Here is a 15,313-nt window from a genome sequence, read left to right as displayed (position 1 = left end):
AATACGTTATACATCTCAACTAAAAACAGATCTTTCCTGATTTACTACGCTCAACTAATGCTATAACATTGTTATAGATATTAAATATTTAGTTAAACAAATAACATGATTTCTTTAAAAAGCATGCTAACAGCATCCTTTTCAGATAGTCATTGTCAGAAAGGCAACCTACCGTGGTGCCTTAGCATTCCTGCCTGTTTTTGCTTAGTGTGCCAAGAATCCTGGCCCCTTTCTCAGGATTGTGTTTGTCCAGCATCAATGAAGGATGATGTAACAGTGCCACCAACCTCCATCCCCCAGACAGAGATCATGCTTGCTTGTTGCTCTATGCAAATGCAATAAGTTCTCCAGGCTCCACGTCTTGTTGCTGTCACCCGACCCACTTCATAGGCAGGCATCATGTAGACCCACATGTGTCAGCCCACGAAACTTAGGGAGAAAGAGAAACCAATGCAAACCAGAGTGAAGCTAATGCTGCTTGCTTCTCCATGAGTGATAAAGTCCTTTGTTTCTGACATAGGACTATCATGTCTTCTGCCAGCATTCGTGAAGTAATAACATGTTAATACATTAGGTTGCAATTAGAATAAAAATCCCAGAAGCTTCACAAACCCTGACAGTTACTTGGAAGTTTGAAATCTCGAACCACACATTTCACTTTCCTCTTCCTACTGAGTGTCCTGGAATCATTACCAATAATGAAACCTGACTTTAAACTCTGAGACTGTGTTTTCCTCTCCATACCTTACCTGGATGTAACTGTCATGAGGGATAGGCATTCAGAGCTGGCCAGAGGAGAGAGCCTGTGATCCTAAGAGAAACGTCTTTTGTCCCTTGCATCGCTTAAGAGTGGAGAGCATTCCAGAGCTTAGCTAGGGTAGATGTGAGGCTAAGGCACTCTCTGCCACTCTCCTAGTCTCACCACAATATGGAACCAGCTTTCTTACTTGAGACTAGGCCTGCTTTACCTGGGCCAGCTGGGTCAAGTGCTGGCAACAAGGAGCATGGGTCCCTACTCCTATCCCATCTTCAAAGAGAACATTGCTGTGATCAGAAAATGCAGCACAGATGCAAAGAAGTGGTCCAGAGAGGGTAAAAAGGTTGGACACACAGGATCCCTCACCCTTCTCTTGAACCAGGCTTGCGAAGTTCCTTTGTTCCACTCCGGATGTCAAATGGTCACAGTGACTCCATTCCTTGGAGAAGTGGGAACACGCCTCTGCATGTCACTGCCAGGAGACACACATCACACCCAAGAGGGCATAATCTAGATACACAGAAAGTGTGACCATCATCACTTTACTGCTGGGAGACAACAATGTCAAGTGACCCATGCAAACTTCTGGGAAACCCTGTCACATTGCACTGATGTTTACTTGCTGCTGAAAGTGAACCTGGGAGTTTCTGCTCTCTGGCTTCAACCTTCCAGGGCAGAGTGTAGGGCCAGTGCCCCTGGTACCTGCCAACCTACTCCTAAGCAGTCCCTCAGATGGTAGTGAAGTCACCTCTGAGCAGTAGTAGCTGCATTTCCCTCCTTTCCAAGGTATTTTTTAGATATAGAGAGTAAATGGCTCAGACAACTCTCATTGAAAAAATGATAGGTGTTCTCAGAATAATGGGCCTTATCCATCTTGGATATTGACTGCAAAGTGAGGGGGGTGGGAAGGAGAAAGGATTCTGGCCATATCTAGGAAGCGGAATAAAGATGTCCACCCAAAACAAGAAGCGAGAGGAACAATACGTTGCCAATCCCCTTGATAAGGACTGAGGTGATAAAGATCAGGAGGCAGCATATCTGATAGAAGAAATCCACAGCAGTAACCAAAACTCTCAGCCAGGGACTTGGAAAGGGAGAAGTTTTAAGGAAGGATAACTGTGGTCTGGAAGAGGAGCTTGCTCTAGCAGACTGCTTATAGCAGCATTTTGCCATCTCCCTTGGTGAAACCCTTTCCTCACATTTCTTCTGATTCTTTATTCTTCTCTGATTTTCCTCTACCTCACTTGGTTCTTGCTTTTCAACAAGGGCTCATCTCCCTCTGTTCTTTGGCATTTCAGTCTCCTTAGCATTTGTGTGTTTTCTTCTTTCTCCACACTTCATGTTTAATAAATGTCAGTCTTTCCATGGTTTTGATGTTACAGCTCTCTATATTTGCCAGATGTCTTCCTCCAGTCCATATCTCTCTACTATGTTTACATATTTATTTCTCTGCTGAACCTCTATCAATTTTGCTTTCTAAATCTCTCCCCACTCACCTGTGCCAGCTAAGGTCCTCCGGTATTGTTACTCAGATGATGGCCAAAGCCACTTGGAGGATGCTGGGGCTTTCGCCTTCTCTTTATTTCCAACTGGACCCTAGTGGAACAGCAGGGTTGTCTGTCCAAAATAGGACATTTTTACTCCATTGTTAACCTTCCTCAACAGTTTCCTATTGACCAACATGGTATAAGCTAGAATGTGTTGGGAGAGATCGTGTACAAGACATTTGCTCAAGAACCATAGGAAAAAAGCCTCCTGGAACAATGTCCCATAGAATTCATTGTTGGACTGAAGTCTCAACTCCAAAACATGGCCCTGCAGGCCCTTCATGACCATGCCTTACCAACCTGTCCAGCTCCAACTCTCACCATGCCTGTCTCAACCTGTGCTCCAGTAACTGTAGCAGCCACCTAAACAACATCCTTCACCCCATTGGGCAGGCCCTTCCTAACTAGCCCTTTTGTTAGCATCACAACATACTGAATTAAAAGAACCCCTGCAGGTACTGGTAGGACCATAGTGTGCCTGAACATGTGGATGTAGCAACTGTCCTCTGCCCAAGGTCAAGTTCACAAAGCAGCAAATTCTCTACTCCCTCCAACACAATCCAAGCCCCTGCCGCTCCCTCTGTCCTGCTTCCCTGAACAGGCACTCCTCTCAGATGACCCCATGTCAATCATGACAGCCTCTGTCTTTGGTCCTCTTTAATTTGAAAATTTTGGAATAGATTCTACAAGAGTTTGGGTTGAGCACCCATTGCTTTGCCCCACCCTATCCCACCCAGCTTCCCTTCCACAGCCAAAGGCTCAGTAAATTCTTTCTCCTGGAGGAGACCACATTTCTGGAAAAACAGAAAGTATAATTGATACCCTGAGCAGCACCTTCACCTTCCACCCTGTCTCCACTCTCTTCTCAAAAGGATTAGCTGGGTGATTAGGATTAGTGGGTTTTTGTGGATTTGGGTTCTCTGAATGAGAAACACTTCATAACAGGGCCTGAACCAGACTTATTCTTATGTGAAACAGCCATCTCCCACACACTTGTGACATAAAAAGGACAGAATATTTCTAAAGAATTGTAAGTGCCATGAGCATCGAAAATAACCTATTTTTGAACTGAAAAATGTACTTTAAACATTTTATTTAATCTTTTCCAGATTGTTGATATTCCAGTTGGCTTATAACTGAATGTGTTCAAGAATTAAACATTATCTTACGCTCTTATTCACATCAGATTGGAGCTTAATTCTATTCTTTTTTTTAGCTTTATTTACCTGTATTAATTTACTGTTCTGAGACATAAAGATTTAGAACACATTGGATATGTACTGTTACAGATTTTTTAAAACCATGAAACACTAACATTATCACTTCCTACATTGAATTGCCAATGATTTCAGTGCCTCAGAAATATCCTGACATGCAAATGATGATAACTCCATAAGAAATGCCTTTCCTGAACTTATGAAATGATGATGCAAGTTAATTTATTGATTTCAGATGTGTAGAAACACTGTCAGTGTAGAATTATTCAAGTAGATACATTACAAAGCTACAGATGCTATTAAGAGTTCAGGCAGCAATATAAACATGTTCCAGCCTGGAGATTGCTAGAGTTCTTCTGTGTATTCCTTGCCTAAACTCATAAGTTTCAGCACCCACAATGACACGTGCACTGAGCTAGAGGGTGGGGACACAATGATGTAAAGGAAGAGGGAGGAGAAGAGGCCCTGTCCCTGACTCTGTGGAGGAGTAAACATAAAATCAGGTAGAAAAAGAGACACAAAGTAAAAAACAAGAACTGTAAAATGGCAGTGGCAATGATGCCAAGGGTTAAAAAGAGAAGATGCGTGATACTAAGAGAGTATTGTAAGAAGTGATGATAGGGCTTCTCAGCTGTTCTGAGGACAAGGAACAACATGAGCAAATTCCTGTAGCAGGAAGGAGCCAGTGAGATCCAGGAACTGGGAGACCTCAGTGTAGAGAACGTGAAGAGTAAGGAGAGCTTGATCTCACAAGAAGAGTAAGGAGAGCTTGATCTTACACAAGGCTCAGACCAGTGTGGACCAGGGATGTAAGAATGTGTCAGGAAGATTATCTAATTTTGGTTTCAAGAAGAACTCAAAATCACTAGAGTGACTATGGGAGTTGACATGATCAGATCTGATTCTCGAAGATGGCATTATTTTGTCTGTGTCAAGAATGTACAGGAAGAGGCAAACAGTAGCATATTAGTTTCCTGTTGCTGCTGTAAGAAATTACCATGAACATGGTGGATTAAAGCCACAGACATTTATGATCCTATAGTTTGGAAGCCAGAAATTGGAAATGGATTTCTCTGGGCTGAAATCAAGATGTTGACCTGAACGTACTCCTTCTGGAGGCTCCAGAGGAGAATGGGTTTTCTCATCCCTTCCAGCTTCTAAAGGCACCAGCATTCCTTGTGCCTGGATCCCGCATCCATCTAAAAAGCTCATCATTCCAACCTCTGCTTCCATCATCACCTCTTTTCTCTCTGCCTCTACAGCTTCCCTCTTTCCCACATAAGAACTCATGTGATTACCTTGAGCCCACCTAGATAATGAGGCTATTGTCTCATCTCAAAGTCCTTAACTTAATCTCATTTATAAAGTCCCTTTTGTTATGTAAGGTAACATATTCACAGGTTCTAGGGATTGTCAGCCAGGAGGTTATTATTTTGTCCACCACAGGTACACAGGTAGAAAAGCTAAGAGGCAGCAGCCAGGTGGGAAGTAAAGGCTACTTGAACCAGAATGTTTACAGTGGAGATGGACATAAAAGGAAAGGTTTGAGAGAGATAGAGGAGGCAAAGTTAATAGGACTTCATAGTGGACTGGATGTGAGAAGAGTAATGAAAGTACCAAAGACAATGTTCATTGCACTGTTGAATTACAATATGAGTCCTATGAGTGTGATAGTTATGCTTGAGAGGGATTAAGGTTTGGTGAGAAAGTGCATTGATTAGATTTTGGATAACGGGCTTAAAGGTCTTAAGGTCATTCAAAGGGAGATTCCAAGTGGATATTCAGAAAAACAGATCTAGAACTAAACAGCAGTTTGGTCACAAAACAAATCTGAGATATGGGCTGTTGAACTGTCATCTATGCCTCATGCAAGCAGCAAAGAAGGTAGAGAAAAGGGAGAGCGTGGAAAAGGGATGAATGCACCTTTTCTTGGAGGTGAGGGGAAAAACAGAATATTAGTCAGTCACCATGGCAGTCATTTACATGTGCTGTTCCATTTCATTTCACAGAAACATTGTGAAGTCAGCATTATTATCCCCAGCTTAATAAAACTGAAATTCAAAATGCTTAAGTGACACCGTGTGTTATGGATTGAAGTGTGTTCTCCAAAAAGATAGATGTTGAAGTCCTAACCCTCAGTCACTGTGGATGTGATATTATTTGGAAAGACTTTGCAGAGTTAATTAAGAAAAGGTCATCAGAGTGGACCCCAATCCAGCATCACTTGTATCTTGGTAAGAATAGGAGAACACGATGTGCAGACAGATGTATACAGGGAGACCACCATGTGACAGCAGACTCAAGTGATGTGTCTTCTGGTCAAGGAATGCAAAACAAGCATGGCCACCATCAGAAGCTAGAAGAGGCAAAAAAAGATTCCACCTAGAGTTTTGGAGGGAGCATGGCCCTGCTAATACCTTGATTTTGGACTTCTACCCTCCAGAGCTTTGGGGGAATTAGTTTCTGTTTTTTTAAGCCATCCTGGCTGTGGTACTTTGTTACGGCAACTCTAGGGCTAAGATATAAGACCCAGTCTAACTTCAAAATCTGACTTTTGTATTACATAGACCATTCCACTTGTGAACACAATATTTGGATTATTTTTTGCATTGTGTAAATTAGTTTACATAGACACTGTCTTAGGCAATTTAGGCTGCTGTGAGAAAATACCATAAACTACGTGGCTTACAAACAACAGATATTTATTTTCTCACAGGTTTGGAGGTTGGGAAGTCCAAGACCACAGCACCAGCAGATTTAGCGGCTGGTGAGAGCCTGCTTCCCCATAGGCAGTGCCTTCCCTCTGTGTCCTCATGTGGTGGAAATGCTGTGGGGCCTCTTTTTCAAGGGCTCTAACTCCATTCATGAGGGCTTCACCCCCACCTCCTAAAATTATTATCTTGTGGGTTAGAACTTCGATACTTAAATTTTGAGTGGGAGACACACAGCTATTACTGAGTGGTAAAAGCATTTTGTTCTCATCAAAGACTTTCCCAATTACCAAGAGCAACTTGGAAGACCAAACAAAACTCAGCTTCTGGCTGTTGCTGGACAAAATAGGGCTGCACATACCAAACTGAGAATTGGCTTATTATTTTAGGTCACTGTGCTTCAGGCAGAAGAGATCAGAATAACATAAGAACAAAAGGAGTAGTTGCAATTATGTAAGAGTAATGAAGTACCAAAGTTCATTGCACTCTTGAATTACAATATAAGTCCTAAGACTAGAAGGAAGATAAAAGGGTAAATTGTAAAAATTAAAAGAGGAATCTAGGCTGGGCACTGTGGCTCATGCCTGTAATCCCAGCACTTTGGGACGTCAAGGTGGGAGGATCACCTGAGGTCAGGAATTCAAGACCAGACTGGCCAACATAGTGAAACCTTATCTCTACTAAAAATACAAAACGTAGCTGGGCATGGTGGCACAAGCCTGCAGTCCCAGCTATTCATGAGGCTGAGGTAGGAGAATTGCTTGAACCCGGGAGGCGTAGGTTGCAGTGAGCTGAGACCATGCCATTGCACTCCAGTCTTGGCAAAAGAGCAAGACTCCATCTCAAATAAATAAATAAATAATAAAAACGGAATCTACAAAAATCCAGAGGGCAATGGTATAGTGAAGCAAAATAAAAGTTGAGATTTAAGAAGAATGATTCAGAAGCAAAGTTTGTCCTATGACAGCCTGCCAGTTTCCAAGTTTCTGCCTTTCTTCTTGTGTTATCATAAATCCCATGCTCTTGTAGGTCCTCTTCAGGATCCAGACTGTTGTCCCCTCCCCTCCGAACTCAACTCAGTGGCCAGCAGGAAATCGTGAGATGGAGTAAAGACCCCTGCTAGAGGCCTGTTGGCCCCATCACCCATGGGAGTACAGAAAAATCTTGAGTTCCTTCATGAGAAATTGCAGGCACCTAGGTAGCATTAAGAAGTAAATGAGCAACTTGATAAGCAAGAAGGAAATAGTAGACTAAAACAATACCCATGGAACTTAGAGTCACAGGAATGCTTGGTTCCCTATAGAAACTAAAGATGGTATCTTAACATATGTCCCTGAGTTGTTTTTTTTGTTTGTTTTTTGTTTTTTGTTTTATCAGAAACCTGGATCCCCACCACATGGATTCACTGGCACATAGACCTCAGATAACGGGAAACAAGAGCTGAGGTCTAATGGTCATTCTTTCTTCTAAATTTCTTCCTAAGGATCCTAGAGGAGGCCATTCCTGTGAGCCAGAGCTTACATTCTTTTCTGCTAATCCTAAATTTTTAGACAAGCTTCACCTCCTTAACCAATCACAAATCAGAAAATCTCTGAATCCACCTGTGACCTGTGGGCCCCCGCTTTGAGCTGTTCTGTCTTTCAATGTCAAACCAATGTAGTCTCCATGTATTCATTTATGATTTTCCTGTAACCTCTGTCTCCCCACCTTTAAAAACCCTTACCTGTGAGGCACCTTGAAGCTCAGTTCTTACGTATGAGCTGCCCAATTTTGTTTGCTGGCTGCAAACAAATGCCCCACTTTCTCTCGCTCCTATCCGGATGTCAGTGTTTGGTTTTGCTGCACTGAGTAAGCAGACCCCAGTCCAGTTCAATAACAATCTCAGGGTGGAGAGATACTCTTAAAGAGGTTGGTATTGCACGTTGCTCGGCTTCCTCTGGCTGCCTGGCCATTCATATTTCTCTCTGTTCTCCCCTATGCCGATCTCCTGTCTAAAGACATGGAGTATCTCACAAGCTTCAGTAACCATACTCTAAGCCCTGGAAAGAAATTTTGCCCAAACTAATCTAGTGTCCAGTCTGAGTTTTGCGATGACCGGTATCTTTGTGAAAATTGTCTTTAAAATAGATTAGTATCCCTTTTCTTTCTGTAATCAAACACAGGAGATATTATCAGTATTATATTAGTAGTAATCATGTTTTCTGCTTTTATCTGATGGGCAAAACATTTCCTTCCCTAAAGGTGCCAAGTCTCTATGAAGATTTTGTTACCAACTTGAGGGAAATGAAATTAAGCTGGTGTATGGTGTCTCCTAAGCACTCTATTAAATATGCCCGGGACCTGAAGTTTGGGTGTTTTCTTCTCCTCATTGGCATTACAGTTAGATGGGGAATAACTCCACATTTTTCACTTTGCAGAAACTGAAGGAAAAATGGATACACTTTTCATGCATCTAAAAATGTACAAGTATTTTCTTAGAAAACAGTAAGTAGGCCGGGCGCGGTGGCTCAAGCCTGTAATCCCAGCACTTTGGGAGGCCGAGACGGGCGGATCACGAGGTCAGGAGATTGAGACCATCCTGGCTAACCCGGTGAAACCCCGTCTCTAGTAAAAAATACAAAAAAATAGCCGGGCGAGGTGGCGGGTGCCTGTAGTCCCAGCTACTCCGGAGGCTGAGGCAGGAGAATGGCGTAAACCGGTAGGCGGAGCTTGCAGTGAGCCGAGATCCGGCCACTGCACTCCAGTCTCGGCGACAGAGCAAGACTCTGTCTCAAAAAAAAAAAAAAAAAAAAAAAAAAAAAAAAAAAAAAAAAAAAAGAAAACAGTAAGCATAGGGTTTTCAAGGAAAACACAAGAGCAATTAGGGAGACCTTGCTAACTCTGGAGAACAAGGACTTCAGTATTGCACATGACCATAGGATTCATGCAAAGACATTTATATTCAGGGAACGTTCCTACATCCCAGGGCCATGGAAAAAATGCACACTGTCTCCGTGTCCATGAGCATTAGCTGAAAGGGTTGTGTACAGGACCATGTCAAGAACTGACAGAGCCTAACAGGAAATTGAGGAGTCTCTTAAATAAAATAAATTATTCACTTATTATTGCTTAGTTTCAAGTAGCAATGATTAATAGTGATTATGCAGTTTTTAAGGTTGATGTAGTTCCTGTCTCCATCCTCCACATTGTTCTTCTATTCCTTCAGTAAACATTTATTAGAACTGGATCCACTGTGAGCCTCTGGGAATATAATCATGCATCTGATTCTGAAGTTATTTTTGAAAACTTCCACCACATACAAGGAAACTAATATGAAAAAATGCAGTTTTTAACAACAAAGGCATGAAACTAATATGAAAAAATGCAGTTTTTAACAACAAAGGCATATATAGAAATGGAGATGCTCAGAGGTTACAATTAACACTCTGAGCTGGGAAAGGGTTCAAGGAAGAATTAAGAGAGGAAACAGTAATGTTTCCTGAAAAACAACCCCTGGAAAGCAACAAATGAGCCTTAGCAAGCAGAGAAAATAGCATGTGCCACAGACACAGTTGTACAAGAGCAGGTTTGGTGTTCTACCTGGAGGTGGTGCAGGGCAGGGGAGCAGAGGCAGGCTCTCCATTGAAAGGAGGACAGGGTGCTGAGAAGAATGTATATTCTGTTGATTTGGGGTGGAGAGTTCTATAGATGTCTATTAGGTCTGCTTGCTGCAGAGATGAGTTCAATTCCTGGATATCCTTGTTAACTTTCTGTCTCGTTGATCTGTCTAATGTTGACAGTGGAGTGTTGAAGTCTCCCATTATTATTGTATGGGAGTCTAAGTCTCTTTGTAAGTCTCTAAGGACTTGCTTGATGAATCTGGGTGCTCCTGTATTGGGTGCATATATATTTAGGATAGTTAGCTCTTCCTGTTGAATTGATCCCTTTACCATTATGTAATGGCCTTCTTTGTCTCTTTTGATCTTTGATGGTTTAAAGTCTGTTTTATCAGAGACTAGTATTGCAACCCCCGCTTTTTTTTGTTCTCCATTTGCTTGGTAAATCTTCCTCCATCCCTTTATTTTGAGCCTATGTATGTCTCTGCGTGTGAGATGGGTCTCCTGAATACAGCAGACTGATGGGTCTTGACTCTTTATCCAGTTTGCCAGTCTGTGTCTTTTAATTGGAGCATTTAGTCCATTTACATTTAAGGTTAAGATTGTTATGTGTGAACTTGATCCTGCCATTATGATATTAACTGGTTATTGACCTCTTCAAGGAGAACTACAAACCACTGCTCAGTGAAATAAAAGAGGACACAAACAAATGGAAGAACATACCATGCTCATGGATAGGAAGAATCAATATCGTGAAAATGGCCATACTGCCCAAGGTAATTTATAGATTCAATGCCATCCCCATCAAGCTACCAATGACTTTCTTCACAGAATTGGAAAAAACTGCTTTAAAGTTCATATGGAACCAAAAAAGAGCCCGCATCTCCAAGACAATCCTAAGTCAAAAGAACAAAGCTGGAGGCATCACGCTACCTGACTTCAAACTATACTACAAGGCTACAGTAACCAAAACAGCATGGTACTGGTACCAAAACAGACATATAGACCAATGGAACAGAACAGAGTCCTCAGAAATAATACCACACATCTACAGCCATCTGATCTTTGACAAACCTGAGAGAAACAAGAAATGGGGAAAGGATTCCCTATTTAATAAATGGTGCTGGGAAAATTGGCTAGCCATAAGTAGAAAGCTGAAACTGGATCCTTTCCTTACTCCTTATACGAAAATTAATTCAAGATGGATTAGAGACTTAAATGTTAGACCTAATACCATAAAAATCCTAGAGGAAAACCTAGGTAGTACCATTCAGGACATAGGCATGGGCAAAGACTTCATGTCTAAAACACCAAAAGCAACGGCAGCAAAAGCCAAAATTGACAAATGGGATCTCATTAAACTAAAGAGCTTCTGCACAGCAAAAGAAACTACCATCAGAGTGAACAGGCAACCTACAGAAAGGGAGAAAATTTTTGCAATCTACTCATCTGACAAAGGGCTAATATCCAGAACCTACAAAGAACTCAAACAAATTTACAAGAAAAAAACAAACAACCCCATCCAAAAGTGGGCAAAGGATATGAACAGACATTTCTCAAAAGAAGACATTCATACAGCCAACAGACACATGAAAAAATGCTCATCATCACTGGCCATCAGAGAAATGCAAATCAAAACCACAATGAGATACCATCTCACACCAGTTAGAATGGCAATCATTAAAAAGTCAGGAAACAACAGGTGCTGGAGAGGATGTGGAGAAATAGGAACACTTTTACACTGTTGGTGGGATTGTAAACTAGTTCAACCATTATGGAAAACAGTATGGCGATTCCTCAAAGATCTAGAACTAGATGTACCATATGACCCAGCCATCCCATTACTGGGTATATACCCAAAGGATTATAAATTATGCTGCTATAAAGACACATGCACATGTATGTTTATTGCAGCACTATTCACAATAGCAAAGACTTGGAATCAACCCAAATGTCCATCAGTTACAGATTGGATTAAGAAAATGTGGCACATATACACCATGGAATACTATGCAGCCATAAAAAAGGATGAGTTTGAGTCCTTTGTAGAGACTTGGATGCAGCTGGACTCCATCATTCTTAGCAAACTATCACAAGAACAGAAAACCAAACAACGCATGTTCTCACTCATAGGTGGGAACTGAACAATGAGATCACTCGGACTCAGGAAGGGGAACATCACACACCGGGGCCTATCATGGGGAGGGGGTAGGAGGGAGGGATTGCATTGGGAGTTATACCTGATGTAAATGACGAGTTGATGGGTGCAGCACAGCAACATGGCACAAGTATACATATGTAACAAACCTGCACGTTATGCACATGTACCCTACAACTTAAAGTATAATAATAATAAATAAATTAAAAAAAAAAAAAAAAAAAAAAAAGAAAGGAGGACAGGGACATGGTCTGGGGTCAGCAAAGGACCTGTGAGAAGAGGCCTTTTACGATCAAGTTTGAGTCTGGAAAACCAATCTTGAGCAGCATGGAGAGCTGTGTAGGAGTCCGATCAGAGGCTACTCTAAAACACACCCAGTTGAACAATAAGAGGGAGACAGGATGGCAGGCTCTCTTACTGAATTACAGACCTAATCAGGGTATGCACCTGCTGCTAATCTTCGTGTCTGCTCCTGCAGGTCTAAAGGGTGAGCCCAGGACCAGACCCTCATCTGCCTTCCCTGATACTTCCTCACAGCCATGCTAAACTTCAACCAGAATGAATTATCTGCAGATTCTCAAACACTTTAAGTTCTTTCATGCCTCTGCCTTCCCAGGACTACCCCCACCTCCCGTTTGGAATGTGGTTATTTGTATCATCAGCTCCTCTCTCAGCTCAAATGCCACATTCTCTGTCGACCTTTCCTTGACTTTCCCAGTGCTCCCACACCACTTCATGCTGCCAATTTGACCTCCACGTTAAACATGACCCTGGAGGCCTAGGGAAGTCTGCACTCTTCTGAAAGCAAAATCGATGGCCAGTCACTCATTCAGTGTGGCTCTGTGTCTCCACCCACATCTCATGTGGAATTGTAATCACCATAATCCCCACATGTCTGAGGAGGGACCTGATAGGAGGTGATTGAATCATGGCAGTGGTTTCCCTCATGCTGTTCTAGCGATAGTGACTTCTCATGAGAGCTGATGGTTTTATAAGTTTACCCTGTGCTCTCTCTCCTGCTGCCTTGTGAAGAAGGTGTATGCTTCCCCTTCTCCTTTTGCCATGATTGTAAGTCTTCCAAGGCCTCCCCAGCTATGAAGAAGTGTGAATCAATTAAACCTCTTTTGTTTATAATTTACCCAGTCTCAGGTAATTTCTTTATAGCAGTGTAAGAATGAATTAATACATTCACTGATCATTTCAACAGGTATTTATTGATCACCTATTCAGTGCCAGGCACTGGGAATAAAATGGAGAAAGGGAAACACCTCCCCACCTCCATCCCATTGTCATTGCCCTGATGGAACTTGCAATTTAGTGAGGGAGATAAACATTTTTCAAATAATTGCACACAAGTAAAATTATAATCATGGTACTTGCTATGAAGGAGTTGTACTGGGTGAAATGAGAGGGATTTGCAGAGGGAAGGACCGTGGGCAGTGTTCAGGAAAGCTCCCACAAGGAGTGACATTTGTGCTGGCATATGAAGTGGGAGAAGAAGTTAGCTTGGTAAATAAGAGGGAAAGAAGGGAGGTCACAGCAGAGGAAATCAATGCACGCATTCTCTGTAGCAGGAGGGTATTAGGACACATTGGAAGAACACAAGGCTAATGCAGTTCTAGCAGCTGAAGCAGGAGGTATGTGGAAGAAAAGCCAGTCAAGATGTTCCAGGCATTATTAAAAGTGTTTTCTTTATTCCGAGAGCATTGGGAAAGCATGGAGTTTTAATCAAAATAACAACATTCTTGGCTTTACATTTCAAAAAAACAAATAAACGAACAAACAAACCACCCCCTCAGGAACACAGAAGGCAGATGATAGACAGGCAAAATTAGATCAAAGGAAACCAGTTACGATACCAGTGTTATGGTAAAACTATTATCCAAGCAAGAAATAATAGAGTTGTTCATTAAAATAGTGAAAGAAGAAGTGAAAAAATCATCAGCAAGAGATGTTAAGGAAAGTCACCAGGACTCATAAAGGATGGATTCTGGAACATTAGGGAGCAGCAGGTGATAAGGAAAACTCTCAGAAGATAGTTCATGCAACTTGAAGGTTGTTAGTAATATTCCCTGGCATGTTGAACACAAAGGAGATGAATGGGTTGGCTTGGAGAGAAGGCACATTCATCTGTTCTCTTGGTGAGAAGGACGAGCCCATGAGACTTCAGTGGAGATGCCAAGTAGGCCTTGTTGCATGTCTAGAGCTCAGTAGAGAGGCCTGCTGTGGATAAACCAATCTGTGGGGGATAATTGGTGAGGAACAGATAGAAGATAGAATATAGAGGGAAAATCAGAAGGCCAAGAACTAGGCTTTCAAAGGCCCCCAGTTTATTGCCATGTGAAGGAACATTTGCCTAAAATGAAAATAAGGAGAGGGGGAAAACACCCAGAAAAGTGTAGAGTCATGGGATCCAAGGAATAAAAAGTATCTTAACAGAGAGGCGAGAAGGTGTGAATTTTGAATTAGCTATTGGACTTAGGAAAATGGAGACCCTCAGCGATCTTAGCTGGGACTGTTTGGTGGCATAGAGGGAGCAGCAGCCAAAGTAGAACAGGCAGAGGAGGCAGTGGGAGGTGAAGATGGAGCAGACTCTGGAGGGATGGATTATTGATTGAGTGGACACTGATGAGGCATTGATACAGTATTTTATACAGTGGGAGAGACTAAAGCATCTTAAGTGTTGCTAGAAAGAGCCAAGCTCTAAGAGAGGTATCAAATATACAAGACAGAAGAGAAATAATAAATAAAGTTTCCTGAGAAGGGTATGCTATATTTTGACAGTGTAACACAATTCAGCTTTTAAAACTTCATAAATATTATTAGTTGTATCATATCAGATTGTGAAAAATTACTGGTAATCTTAACTTTCTAATATAGATTATTATATTTTATGAAATATTTTTTCTGCATTTGACACCATTTATTACCTTTGAATGCAATGGATTACATTAATAGTTTCTGAGTTTATATCACAACTGCATTTTCTAGATAAATCACATTGTATTATGAGACATATACTACTGATTCTATTTACATTAGTTCTATCTGTATCCATGTTCATACATTAATTTCTCCATATTTGTCTTTTCTTGTATTCTTGGACAAGTTTGTGCGCCAATGTTATACTGGTGTCTAAAATGAGATAGAATTTGTTCATTTTCTGAAATAGCTTGCGTAATAGAGAGTTTATCTCTTTTAGAATGGCACAATTGTAAAACCATCTGGGTCTGCTTTATTGGGATGGGACACTGGTAGGGATATACTTGTGATGACATTTCCTGGTTGATTCATTTTCTGGAGTGGCTATTGTTTTCTTGAGACAAT

The sequence above is a fragment of the Macaca thibetana genome, chromosome 3, assembly GCF_024542745.1.
Source record: "Macaca thibetana thibetana isolate TM-01 chromosome 3, ASM2454274v1, whole genome shotgun sequence".
Lineage (NCBI taxonomy): Eukaryota > Metazoa > Chordata > Mammalia > Primates > Cercopithecidae > Macaca > Macaca thibetana.
This window is presented reverse-complemented; position numbering follows the sequence as displayed.